At 44.2% G+C, this 10,316-nt stretch overlaps 1 non-coding gene and 1 pseudogene across 1 annotated transcript; one reads left to right on the forward strand and one right to left on the reverse strand.

The window, feature by feature from the left end:
* The first annotated feature begins 8,045 nt into the window (after positions 1-8,045).
* On the forward strand, positions 8,046-8,152 carry LOC133082945 (U6 spliceosomal RNA). The gene has a single exon (XR_009699094.1). It is a non-coding gene; the product is annotated as a U6 spliceosomal RNA (small nuclear RNA).
* A 1,489-nt stretch (positions 8,153-9,641) lies between these two features.
* Positions 9,642-10,079, reverse strand: LOC133082935 (small ribosomal subunit protein eS24-like; annotated as a pseudogene).
* Between the last annotated feature and the right edge of the window lie 237 nt (positions 10,080-10,316).

Here is a 10,316-nt window from a genome sequence, read left to right on the forward strand (position 1 = left end):
GAAGAGCACATTTTATATACAAGCTGGTAAAGGATCTCAATTCTGGGGAAAAAAAGGTGCAAAAAGCCCTTCAAGAAGACAATGAACTTACTGAAAATATTTATTCTAAAATGTTTACATTTGTTGTAGAAAATCTGGAAAATAGAGAAGTATGAAAAAGGAAGCAAAATTACCCTACTTGGAAAGACACAAAGGAAGCTTCTGGGTGGCTCGTTACCCTCTAGCTCTTGCAAAGCAATTCTCTAGACACCCCAATACTTATCTTTAATGTAGCAGAGTGCACCTTAAAAAATTATACTACTTTCAGAAATATGCACAAACTCCATAAGGACCTTACAGTAGAATAATTGCACGAAATACCTCCCTGCCCATTACATTCTCATTATTTTGCAATCCACTTCTACATAGCCTATACATCTAACAAAACATTCTTGTCATTTTTGTTTTAAACAGTGAATGCTTATTCAAAGACACTTGAACAACATGGATACTTTAAAGAAAGCTATTTTATATTTATCCAGATATTTACACTTTTGCTTGCTATTCTTTTTGCATAACTGGGCTCTTGTCTGGTATTTTTTTCCTTCTTTCTGCAGATGTTTTATTTTTGTATTTTTTAGCATGTCTTGTGGAGTGGGTCTACATGTTCATTGTACCTGAAAATGTCTTTATTCCACTTTCAGTTTTGAAGGATATTTTCACGGGATCTGTAATTCTGAGTTGACACTATTCTTTCATCACCTTGAAGATATCTTTCCATTGCTTCTGGCCTCTTTGTTTCTTCTGGTGAAAAGTCAGCCATAATTCAGAATGTCACGCACTCGTGTATGATACATCTTTTTGTTCCCTAGCTGCTTTCGAGATTCACTCTGCATCTTTGGTGTTCAGGGTTGTCTAGGAAATTGTCGGGTGTCATTTCCTTTGTGTTTCTCCTGCTTGTGGCTTGCTGAACACCATCCATCTATGCGTCAACATCATTCATCGATTCTGGAAAGTTCCCGGTTATTATCTCTTCGAATCCTCCTTCTGACCCCATTCTTGTTCTTTCACTTCTGACTCCAATAGAAAGTCTGCAAACTGAAATGCAAAGAGAAGAGAGACTGGGGAAGCAGAGAAGAGACCTTCTGAGGTCTGTGGGACAATACACTAGCTTCCCTGTGACTCACGTCACTGTTGACTTCAGAAGTTTTGAGGACAGTGTTGGGACTTCATCTTCAGTCAGGCTTGGGATCTGGCACTGGTAAGGTGCCAGAGATATCTCTGTGCTTTTCCGTGAAGTCCCCAGTTCTCTTAACCATGAGATCGGTCTCTCCACTTACCACCAGGATGCTATTTGGGGTGTCTGTTTGCTCTGTCTCTCACATTGGAGAAGTCCCCCCACCCTGTGACACTGCCTTTGTCTTTGGAGGGCTGCTGTCTAATAGCCTGTGAAGCCCAGGCATGCCCGAGTACACTTTGCATCAGATCCGCTGCCCTGATCCCTACCTTCTGAAAGAGGCTGCCTTGAACCTGGGCGAGAACTCATGGTATTTCTCTCCTCTCTCTTCCCGCCTCACCCACACGGGGCAGACTATCTCTTTTCCTCCACAGAGGTTATTGGAAAACACTTAGCAGGTGGTCGAAGTATGTACTGAGACTAGGACTCCCTCATATTTCCCATCGAACACGCCAGCCCACACGCTTTAAAACTTTACTCCTCCTTCCTCCTTACCCTCACCTGCAACAGGGTCCTTCCACCCTGACCACTTCCACAAAGATCAAAGCCGACAGGAGTCTTGTCTTTCCTGGAAGGAGCTTGCTACTTTTTTGAATTTTGTTTCTTGGGTTCCTTCGTGTCCTGAGCTTTTCACGAATCTTTTTTTATAATAAAAAATTATGATTTTTTTGGAAAAGTATGTTTCAAACATGTTTTGATTATGAGGATGAGAGAGCTGTTCTGTCCTGAAATGGAAGCGGGCATCCTAACAATTATATTTAATTCTGGTGTTTAATTAGGGGGAAATGAATTTTATTGTCCCCTAAGTAGCCAACCCAGATATTCATTACTTTGCACCAGGTTGTCTAAAACACTCGTGCCTTTTTTGTGTGTTTCTTCCTGTGCCTCTTACTTTTATCAATCAGTCTCTCCGTGGCTGTTCTAATATCACGCTGTTTAAATAATTGCAGATTTACACGCGGGATAATTCGTTCTCCCTCTCCCATCCTCCACTACTCTTCTTCCCGAAATCGCCAGGACGCTTTTGTACATTTATTCTTCCAGATGATCAGGAGAATAATTTTGTGACCCGAAAAACAAACCAAAAAATTCCATGGTGACGTTCATTAGCTTTGTGTCAAACATACATTCATTTTGGGAAAAAAAAAAAAAAAAATAGCACGTACCAAGGGGGAAAGGGGGAATGGGATGAACTGGGAGATTGGGATTGACATATATACTCTATTGGTACTCTGTATAAAATAGATAACTAATGAGAACCTACTGTATAGCACAGGGAACTCTACTCAATGCTCTGTGGTGACCTAAATGGGAAGGAAATCCAAAAAAGAGGGGATATATGTATACGTACAGCTGATTCACTTTGCTGTACAGTAGAAACTAACACAACATTGTAAAGCAACTATACTCCAATAAGAATTAATTTAAAAAATAACATGTAAACACTATTGAATAATCTCATCCAGAAACATACTGCATTTCTTTCTTTATTTCGGCCTCTTTCTCTACACCCTCCATTACACTTTGTATTTTTCTTCATAAAGAATTTAGTTTTGAAAAAAAGAACAGTGGAGAACAGAGAAATTTATTACGTGAAGAGTCAGTTGGACACATCTATATGCCTAAGGCAGCCTTGGTGAAAAAGACTCAGTCTCCCGTCTGTGTTAACTGTTTTCTCTCTCTCCCCTGTTTAACCTTATGGTACCATGGACACTTCTGCTTTGCTTTTCACCTTCTCACTCCAATCCCGGGCCCCATGCGCGTTTGTCTATGACCACTTTCTTCTTTTCATTGAGTAAATGAGATTTTTTTTTCTTACATTAGCATTGAATAACGAATCCCAATGGTCCATTTTCCAGAAATAGAAAAAAAATTTTTACCCCATAATACTTGAATATTCAATATCCTAATACGCATTTTAATAGGAAAATGGGGATGGCCTGGTAATATACAACAGTTAGAACGTTCAAGACAAATGAAGAAAAATGGACGTGACTGTTAACTCCATGACCTTGTAAAATGTTGAAAGTGTAATTCTCCCTGAATTCCTTGCTGAAGATTATGGTTGTTAAGGTCTGGCACTGTACTGTTTTGCATTCTTGAAGGGTATTATCATGCACAAAGCAGGAGCTAAAGAATGGAAAAGAGAAAAAAAGATATTACCGAAGTTCTCTGAGCTGACATCCACCTCTCGGACCTGACATAACATACACTCAAACATGGATATCAATTAGAAACCACTGCGAAAATGTATTCACTAGATCTTAACTAATTAGAGGCATATTAAATCACCCAAATTTGTAGGTCTGACCCAGCATCAATACAGAAATTTTCTCATGCTGTGTATGCCCCAGAAAGACATGTGTGCACCATAGCAGACCATTTTCATAGCAAGGCTGGAGTGGGCTGGGTTCAAATACATAATCAAATTTTAGAGGAAGTGAAATCATTTTTAAGTTGCTGTATACACAGAGAATTAATACCCACGTTGTAGTAGAATATATATCGATGTTTTCAGGCGAGAATATATTTTTGTTTTCAATGCAAAAGGCCCGTTAGGTGTTATTAGATACGGTTAAAACAATAATCTTTTTCAAGAACTGCAAAGACGCCAGACTTAATTAGCTTCACATCACAGAGAAAAATGCTGGAGAAGGATATTGGAGTCAGAATCCTGACATAGATTTTGAGCACATTGGGCATATCTGAACGTAAGTAGAAGCTTCTATCTAGCTGTCCAAGCAGACGTTTTATAGGTAGGGAAGAGATTTATCTTATGGAAGTGGATATTTTTTCTCAGTGTTTTATTCTTCTTTAGGGTAGAAATCATTCTTTCTGCCTGTTTTCATTGCTCTTGGCTTGGCCTTTTTGTTTCTTTCTACTCCTCAGCACTTGTGAATGCCTTGAAGTTTGTTCTCTATTATTTGGTTATGTAATCAATATCATAACAGTCATGAAAATACTAAACAGCTGTTTCTAAAGCATATCACAGAGGATGAAACTGGCTACCCTCTTTGGTCTACAAGACTTGATTCCCTATAGGGGCCATCAGCAGACAGTTTCTATAAAGGGCCAGTTAGTGAACATTTTAGGCTTTGAGGGCTGTAGAGCCTCTTCATAATTTCTCAGATCTACCATTGCAGGATGGAAGCAGCCACAGGCAACACATAAACAACTGGGCTTGCTTTTATGCCAATACAACTTTATTTACAAAAACAGCGGCAGGCTGGATTCGGACTAGTGCCAGAGTTTAGGAACCCTGCCCTAGAGAGAGGCAAAGCCCTCCCTTCCCCCTCCTCATTCTTCTATTTTTTTTTTTTTTTGGGGGGGGGGATGAGGAAATATAGACCACGTTAGGTTCTACGGACTGTCTTTTGTTTCAGGGCCTGTAAAGTCATAGCTGTAGAAGGCTGAGGCAAGGCGCGTGAATGATCAGATTGAATTGGGTGTTGGACAGTAGGGCTTGCTGGTGACTGTGGCTACTGGGAGCGTGAGTGGCTGCCCAAGTTGAAAGGACTCTGAGACTATCCAAAGTCGTGTTGCACATGTAGATGGCATGGGGGGTAAATAAGTGTGTGTGTGCGTGTGCCCACCGTCCGTCCCTGCGCTAGGATCTACCTGGAAATGAATAAACGCAGGGGCGCACTAGGGTGCCTGCAGGAGTCCAGTATCCGGCAAACCTCAAGTCAGCCATGTAGCACACACCTGAAACTGGAGAAGACAGCGCACCTGTTGCTGTTGCGACCACAGAGCGATGCCGAGGTGAGCCTCCTCTCCTTCGCCACCTCCTTCCCGTAGCTCTGCTCTGTTCCCTCTGCACCCGCTGCTGTGTTGATTCCGCTTCTGCCTGTCTTCCTCTGCGGCCACTGTCCCTAACGTACAGGGACTTCTTCTGGTGTTCAAGATGCAAAGGACTTGACGACGTGTTTATAGGAGGCTAGGAAAATTTTGTCTGGGTGGAAAAAGAATGACTGATGGATTAAAATACTTGAAGCAACCAGAGGACGATGGCGTTGCATGCAAAATATATAATACACTGCTCGGCACGTACATACCTGATGCTTTCCCAAATGTTCTCACTTCTTCTGTGCTCCTCCGAACCCTCAACAACATGGCATCCGTGTCAGCCAGCGTGAGAAGGACGCCCACACACGGTTGATCAGTAGCCTCGCACAGATGCAGCTATTTTTGGTTTTCTACAGCCAGCGGACAGTCATGCATGCATTCAGAGCCAGGCTCAAACAGCCTGAACTTCAGCCCGGCTCCCATCTCTGTATCCTCAGCCCAGGTCTGGCTTCAGGACTCTGGACCAATATCCAGCTGCCTACCACGCATGTCCTCCTCAAGCTCCATGTGTGTCAAAGACAATTTGTCTTTGTCCCTGGCACTGCTTCCCTAAGGAAGGGCCAAGGGAAGGATCCAACAGTTACCTTTTGCAGTTTCTAGAGGGATGCCCTCATCCCTTACCTCATGGCCCCCTTCTCCTCCTGCAAAGCCAACACCATACCGTCTTCATCTCTCCCTGCTTCTAACGCTCCTGCCTCATTTTTTCAATCCTAAAGACCCCTGGGATGACTTCGGGTCACCTGGATAATCCAGGACCATCTCCTCATCTCACGGTCTTTGCCCTGATCCCATCTGCAAAGCCCCTTTTACCATGTAAAGTGACATATTCACAGGTTCCAGAAATTAGGACTTGGACATTTTTATCCCACTCGCCACACTTCCCAAGCCCGGTATTAATCCTAGATTGTGCTGATCTCTAATATCCCTCGAGTCTGCTCTCTTCTCTCTGCTTTTATGTCTACAGCCCTGGGCTTCAGCCACAATCTCAGCTCCTCCCACCTGGATTGCCACTGTAGCTTCCTAACTCACTGTCTTTCTCCAGTGTACTTTCCGTCTGGCTTTCAGTGTGTTTCTCTAACATTCCAGTCACTCTCATGCCTCTAACTTCCATCACTCTGCTGAGGGAAGTTCTCCCAAGTGATGCCCTTGGCCTTCTATGTCCTGACTCTTCATCTGCACTCTGAAGGTTGGCAGCTTCCAGCCCTACCTGCAGCCTCACCCACGAGTCTCTGCTGAGTTTTGCTGGCTCACACTTCTCTGTCTTTGCTTCTGCCCTTTCTTCTGTCTGGACCACCCTTCCCACATTCTTTATCCAGCTCCTCCTCTTTCAACAAAACTCCCTTCAATATTGTTTGTCTTTACTAAAGCTTACCGAACTGTAATTATTTAGCTGCCCCTTCTCAGCTGTTCCCCAGCATCCTGACCACACCACGCTAGTTGTCTTTATACCACGTTATGATTTGTTATTTATTTGTCCCTTTCTGCTTCTAGACTATAAAGTTACTCAGGGGAAGGTGGGCATATTATTTGACTTTTTTTTTTTTGAAAGCCCTGGAGCCTCACACAGTGCCTGGCTGGCATGTAAGAGGTAACTTACATGTCTGTGCAAAGACTAAATCCGTGACAGAACGGCATGAAACTAGCAGTTAACCACAGAAAAAGAAGTGAGACTAAGACCAAACAACATGCTATTAAAGACTAAATCCGTGAAATCATCAATTAATTTATGGTTTGAATTTTTTTTTTTTGGCCGTGCCACATGGCTTGCGGGATCTTTGTTCCCCAACCAGGGATCGAACCCTGGGCCCCTGCAGTGAAAGCGCCAAGTCCTAACCACTGCACCGTACAGGAATTTCCTCATCAATTAATTTACAGATGCACTTCTCTCCTTGCTTCTTACCCTCACCAGGAACACAACCCATGGGGAAGGCGTGTGCTTTTTTTAATTTTTTTTTTAAATTAATTAATTTATTTATATATTTTTGGCTGTGTTGGGTCTTCGTTTCTGTGCGAGGGCTTTCTCCAGTTGCGGCGAGCAGGGGCCACTCTTCATCGCGGTGCGCGGGCCTCTCACTCTCGCGGCCTCTCTTGTTGCGGAGCACAGGCTCCAGACGCGCAGGCTCGGTACCCGTGGCTCACGGGCCTAGTTGCTCCGCGGCATGTGGGATCTTCCCAGACCAGGGCTCGAACCCGTGTCCCCTGCATTGGCAGGCAGATTCTCAACCACTGCGCCACCAGGGAAGCCCCAAAGGCGTGTGCTTTATTAACGTTCCTGTTTGCTTTCATCCATTTGTTCAACAACAAGTGTTGACAACAAGAGTGACAGTGAGAGACCCGCAGTGGTGTGCGTTGTGGATTCTCTGACTGGAAATCCTCCCTCCCTTAGACTGGTCTAGGGCCATGACCACCGCCCCACCTAAGCCACCTTGCTCATCCTCAAGAAGACGGTCCCTAGATCCACTCTGGCTTATGGGAGAGATTCTGAAACCTGCAAAAGCCACCCCTCTGCTCTCTTGCTGTTACGCTTGAAGCACTTGTCACAGTGGCCCTGTGACTCTGCATGAAGTGGGCTTCCACGCTTGTTCCAGCTTCATTTGATGGAATACTCTCTCTCACTCCCTTGGCCCCCAGGCCTTCAGTCTGGCTCTCAGCTCCCAAAGTAGCCAGCCTCTTCCTGCCTGGTGTGAGAGATAATTGGTCAGCTCGGGCGCCATAACAAAACACCATAGGTTGAGCGGCTTCAACAATAGGAGGTGATTTTCCCACAGCTCTGCAGGTTGGAAGTCCAAGGTCAACGTTGCCAGACGGTTCCTGGTGAGGACCCTCTTCCTGCTTTGTAGAGGGCCACCTTCTCGCTGTGTCCTCACACGGTGGAGGGAGAGAAGGAGAGAGCTCTGGGGGACATTGATCCCATCAAACCATGACTTCATTTAACTTTGATTACCTCCCGCAAAACCCCACGTCCAGATACAGCCACATGAGGGTGCTTGCCTCGGCAGCACATATACTAAAATTGCAACGATGCAGAGAAGGTGAGCACGGCCCCTGTGAGAGGATGACCCGCACATTTGCGAAATTCGTGAAGCGTTCCATACTTGTACTGGATGCCGTAAGACAACCCTGGTTCCTTCGTGGACCCTCCTCTTTGAGGCTTGCATGCTTAAGGATCCCAAACGACTAAGAAATTTTAAAAAAAAGAAGACTGTCATTCATACCATTCACACCTAAAGAATTTTATCTGTTTTGAACATGAACTTCTCCTGCTACACGGAAGTAACAATATGGTAGTCAGTTTTGTATTTGGAAATGTATTGGTAGCAGGGATGTTTTCACAGTTTTCAGAGATTATGCATTCTTCATGAATACTTTTGTACGGCTGCTTGAAAATATGCATTTCCAAACTTGCAGTATAGGTGTGAACGATGTGAAAAACAAATACAGTCACATTACAGCGATATACAGTCCCGTAAGAATTTGGTGGGGTACAAGTCATTCATAGCACGTAGCTTAGACGGTTAGCTCACCAAATATCATGTGCTCACCTGTATTTCCTAGACTACCATGTGAGGAGGTAGCACCAGGTGACTAGTTTTGCCTGACGAGCTGTGAGCAGAGAGCACACATGTCATTTCCAGGTGCAGGTGGCAAGTAGCCAGTACTGGTCCTCCTTCTCTCTCTTCCCTGCAAGGTGTTTCTGGAGGCCACATGCTCCAGATAACGTAGCTCCAGGGCACAGGGAGACCCCATGGCTCCCATCAGACTGTGATGTAAGAAATGGAGCTTTGCTTTGGGACGACCTAAGGGGTGGGATAGGGAGGGAGGGAGGGAAGCTCAAGAGGGAGTGGATATGGGGGTATATGTATACATATAGCTGATGCACTTTGTTGTACAGCAGAAACTAACACAACATTGCAAAGCAATTATACTCCAATAAAGATATATATATATATATATATAAAAAAGAAATGGAGCTTTGTAGCAATTTGCTCCTGATATTTTATGGATTATTTTTTTTAGCAGCATAACCTAGCTTATCCTGACTAATACATGTCTCAAGGCCTTTGGCATGCTGACGCCTCCACCCAGAATGTTCTTCGCTTCTTCTCCTCTTCTCCTCTCAGTTATTGTTTGGGTCTAAAGTCACATTCTCTAGGTTTTTTCCTCTGTCCTCCCAGCCTTTCTCAGGCCACCCTGCTTTACTTCCCCAAAGCCTGCACCTTGCGGGATGCCTTCTCTCTTGTAACCATGTATCTTACTGCACTCTATCCTTCCAGCTCCTAGCTCATTGCCTACACTTGCTTGACCCTCCATAAATGTTCAACTTCTTAGTAGCATGTGCTCAGAAAATACTGAATGGATGGATGCAGGAATGAATGAGGGAATAAAACATGGTGATTCTGTGATCTAACCACACATCTGCTCGGATCTGAGTGGGGAGATCAGAGTTTGCACCTTCAAGTCAAGTCAGCACTTTCAAGGCCACAAAAGCCGTCCAACTTGATTACAGGTAGACCTTTTTTTTTTTTTTTTTTGGCATGTAAAAGATCTTAGTTTATTAATCCTCTCATGAAAAGGCTGCTCACATCCCCACAGATACAGTCACGGCAGAATCTTTACTCCTCTTGTTGCCAGCACCAACATTCGCCTTTGCAGTCCCCCTGACTTTCTTCGTTCTGTTCTTGAGTTCCTTTCGCTGTTTTCTGGACGTCTTTTTCTTCTCATACAGGCCATGTCTTGCAGCCTGGGTTTGGGCTCATTCTTCTCCAGGTAATCCAAGGCATCGTAAACCATGTCAAAGCCAGTTGTCTTGCCACCATCAAAATGGGTTGTGAATCCAAATACAAAGATGACATCTGGTGTGGTCTTGTATATGCATTTTGGCTAGTTTTTTCCCCAAATTTGTGTCTTAGGTCCTGTTGCCTTCCCAGGGTGAAGGACATTGATGCCCGTTTGTTTCCACTGAAGTAGTCAGTCGGTCATGAACTTCCTGGCCCTGGATAGTTACTGTGTCGTTCATGATGGCGGCTGATCTTCAAGCAGCCCGGGAGGACAAGAGCACGGGTAGACCTTTGGAGCGACGGGATTCTGAAGATGGAGGCCCAAGTGAGGAGAAATAAAAGGCTGCATTCCCTCTTAGCCAAGGGGAGGAGTGGATGCAGCACTTCCATGATTTCTGATCCTATAAAGAAAATCACTACATATGCACACAGCTTTACCACAATCACTATGATTATCATGTTTTCTTAGGTATCTA

The sequence above is a fragment of the Eubalaena glacialis genome, chromosome Y (assembly GCF_028564815.1).
Source record: "Eubalaena glacialis isolate mEubGla1 chromosome Y, mEubGla1.1.hap2.+ XY, whole genome shotgun sequence".
Lineage (NCBI taxonomy): Eukaryota > Metazoa > Chordata > Mammalia > Artiodactyla > Balaenidae > Eubalaena > Eubalaena glacialis.